General features: G+C 39.0%; 1 non-coding gene across 1 annotated transcript; it reads left to right on the top strand.

Moving 5' to 3' along the window:
• The first annotated feature begins 823 nt into the window (after positions 1 to 823).
• Positions 824 to 1017, top strand: LOC129249644 (U2 spliceosomal RNA). Its single transcript, XR_008582690.1, has one exon. It is a non-coding gene; the product is annotated as a U2 spliceosomal RNA (small nuclear RNA).
• The last annotated feature ends 2869 nt before the right edge of the window (positions 1018 to 3886 follow it).

Raw genomic sequence — 3886 nt, 5'->3', positions numbered from 1 at the left:
AATGAATTAGCCGGTTAAGTTAGGTTGCTGCGGTCCTCCACTATGAGGCTCAAAGCTCATTCCGGTGCCCCCTGGAGAACGTGTCCTTAACTCTCTTAAGACCAGTGTGAACTTTTCAAAAATTTTAGATCCTTGATTTCTTCAGTACTGTTACTGAGAGGTTCTCAACATTTTTAGAGGATCCCTGATTTCAACAGTACTGAAATCTTCCAACTAATTAAAAAAATTGTCTTCCTATGGTGGTGAATGTACCTCTGAATAGAATATAACCAATTGATTGTTCTGAAAGTTATGAGCAAAAGTTTTGAAATTCCTTATATAATGTGAATCAATCATTCCCAGTCTATTTATCTGCACGTGTGAATTTTCAAGTAGTAAATGACATGTTTTCCGGTTTTTTTTGTTTTTTTTTTTTTAAATATTAATTCTTTTCCATGCCCATTTGATGAATGGCATAAACTATTTGGCAAACATGGCCATTTCTCTTATTCAAATTACTCGCTTTTCTTCATATTTATTTTTGAAGTGAAAACTTCTTTAGAATCGTTGGGAGTGATTTGAGGAAAAGTGAAACGAAAAAGCGACCCTCTTGGCTACGAAGCGTTATATTATATGTTGATATAAACGTAGCGACGAACTAAATAAAAATAACTTTTATTTTTTCTTGTGATTCGAACCAAGGATTTTGGATCGGAAGCTCACATTGCTAGTCGCTCGGCTATCGCGCCATGCTGTCGTCGCTGGCCTAAAAGTTATTTAGTTACGAAGCGTTATATTATATGTTGATATAAATAATTTTTGTGAGCGTGTAATTCTCAAAAGGTTTATTAGAAAATCTATTGACTAGGTAGTGTGGTATCTGTTCTTATCAGCTTAACATCTGATAGATCCTCCGTCGGAGGACAACAAATGTTAAACTGATTTTTGGGAATGGGCGGAGTGTTTTAGGGGCTTGCTCCACCTCTGCCACGGGTTGGCCCGGTATTGCAGTACCGCCGGGATTTCGGCCTTGAATAAGTACAAGAAGAAATATACAAATACATTTAGCTTTGGTGGGAAGAGACATAAATTTTTATATGAATACAAGTAGACGAAAATGGAAGAAATTTGTAAGTCTGTTTCTTCGGTCCGTTTGGGTATTTTTTTTGACAACATCGAAACCAAAGCATTTGTATCATATTTTAGCTGTCATAAGCCACTCGTATCATTTGTTGAAATTGAAAACATTGAGGATGAATAAAATAAAATGAAGAAAATAAAATATGAACTTTAGAGCAATATTATAATGAACCTATAATTATCCCGCTCCTAATGCTGCTTTCGTCTTATTCTCTCTCAGTTTGTCTTACGGAAGGTTTCACTTCTATCCCGTCTAACCGTTAGACTGGTATTTTTTTTTTTTCAATTCATTCCTCATTAATTTTTTGTACGCTGGCTTGTGAAATGAAATGAAGAAATATGAATGCTTACAGCTGCTGCAAAAATATCACCACTAATTGCTTGCAACACCGACAGACGCGTCCGACATGGCGAGAAGAGAAATGCCAAATGCCAGGGTGACAACAACAACAACAACAATAATAACAACAGCGACAAAATTAACGATACCACTCGAGTGATTTCGTTCGCTGGCCTCTTACCACCTCCTTCGATTCCCCGTTCACTTTCAACGCGTCGCTTGGTTCGGTCTTATGGAAATCTTTTGCCAAAGCGGCGAAAAGGAAATATTGAAATCATAATTCATTTTTCATGAATGACAAAATTTCGCTGTCAACTGTCAACCCCTATAATGCGCTGATGATATGCGTGTGACAACGGCGTCCGACCGAGTGCATTGCCGGCAGGCAGTGAGGAGGCGAACCAGACTGGAAGTGCCATGTCGGCAAAAGCGGATAGGTGGCAGCTTGTAGCTCATCTGTTGAGCAGAGGCTGCGAGAGAAGCTTGACTCTTGAAACAACTATTAGCGGTGGCAGGCAGTCAGCGGGGCGTATACGCTTCCTAACCAACGTCACTCGAATAACGCGAATGCCGCGGATAACGCCAAAGAAGCCGGTATTCCGCTAAGGAAAACACGAAGGCGTTGTCGGTGTCGAAGGTGTATACAGCGCGCACATACACATAGCTCATACATATTTATCGTCTCACAAAACTGTCAAAAAGCATTAACATTTAATTGAGGCTAATTTAAGGCAAAATATATTTCTTATGGAAATTTATGCGTTCAGTTGCCACACACCAATAAAAGCAACAATATCAGCAGTAATTTCTCTTATAGCAGTATTTCAAATTATTGTTGCTTTTTTTTTGGTTTTTAAGTTGATTTCCTTCTTCTTATATACATTTTTTCTTGTTGCTTTCAACGGATACAATACGAATTGTATTTATTTATTACTGCTGTGCCTGTGCTTGTTGTGCTTGTTTTTGCAGCATGCTATATGGGTGCGTGGAAATGTGAGAAATGAACATTTTGTAAAAATGTCACATTAAATTTAATTTATGCGCTGTTGCGCACAACACGAATCCGGACAGACAGGCCGCTAGCAGCCAACCCCGAGCCTGATTCGACAGGCTGCCAGGCGAGCAAGCAAAAAAAGTGTTTGTCAGAAGAGTGCGGAGACTGACTGCTTGCCCACCCTCTTGCCCGGCGCTGTCACTTGGGTGCAAAGTAACCGTTGTCCGCATCCTCATCGGCATCGCTGGTGGTGCTAGCTGCGGCTGCTGCTGCGCGCCAAGATAAATATCTTGCACATCAGTGCCCTCAGCAGTGCTGTCTGCACGCTATCCTACACATTTAAACATACCAACCATATCAACGCACGTATCTGCCCAATATTGCTGGCGCTGTTGATGAGCGAGCGACGTGAATTTTTATTTGGTTACTTTTTTCTCCAATTCGCCGGCCTCTTAATTTCACTCTTCCGTTTGGTGTTTGCTGATCACTGAGATTTTATGCCTGAATATATGGCATATGTAATTTTTCATAAATTATTCAGTTGTTACATGTCATTATGGTCATCACTTGCTTTATCGCAACACAGGAGATCTCTTATTGAGCCTTCGCCAAAGGAATAGCGAATGAGCAGATGTGGTTTATCTCTGATGGCGTTAAGTTTTATCAATACTGGTATGTAACATAGTAAGTACAGAGTGGATGGAACGTAATGATATGAAAGTGCGCCACTACAAACATATGTGGTATGTCTGCATATTTTGTTTCATATGAACTCAATCAATTCGCCAATATTCCACCCAAGTAAGATTTGCTCAATGTTTTTTTTTTCACAGATATTAAAGCACTTCCATTTTCAGTTGTTTGGGTAATTTTTATGCGATTCATTGATCAGGGGTAGATAAAGTTATTAATACTTACTAACAACTTAGCGAAAAAAAGGTTGGCTACCTAAGTACTAGTAAAATAAAGAAAAAAAATGAAATAAATATAATTATTTCACCAAAAGCGAACCACTGCGTACCGACCTCCGTAAGCATGCAAATCATGCAAATTCTGATCAATCTAGGTTCCCACGGCACGTAATTCCTTCTCCCATTCGTAATTCACCCTTCGAATTATGTAATCAGCCATATAACAGTTTGAGAGCGAGTTTCCTCATTTGTAAGTAAATAAGTCTCAATAACCTGCGAATTATTACAGGTTAACCTATTCAATAAGTTTTGCAATTCGATAAGAGAGGGCGTTGCTACTAGCCCAATTTTCTTTTTTTGTATGTTGGTACACTCTTCATATGAAATTACGTGAAGCTTCATGTCAATCTGTCAATTCATTCTTTGTTTACAAGCCATTTAGTACCGACGTTTCGCAGTATTTGCTGATGCTTTCCATTTCAATTCAACCGGGCTATTCGGTTCTTCGATTTCGTTGTAACT

Source organism: Anastrepha obliqua, chromosome 5, assembly GCF_027943255.1.
Source record: "Anastrepha obliqua isolate idAnaObli1 chromosome 5, idAnaObli1_1.0, whole genome shotgun sequence".
NCBI lineage: Eukaryota > Metazoa > Arthropoda > Insecta > Diptera > Tephritidae > Anastrepha > Anastrepha obliqua.
This window is presented reverse-complemented; position numbering and strand designations above follow the sequence as displayed.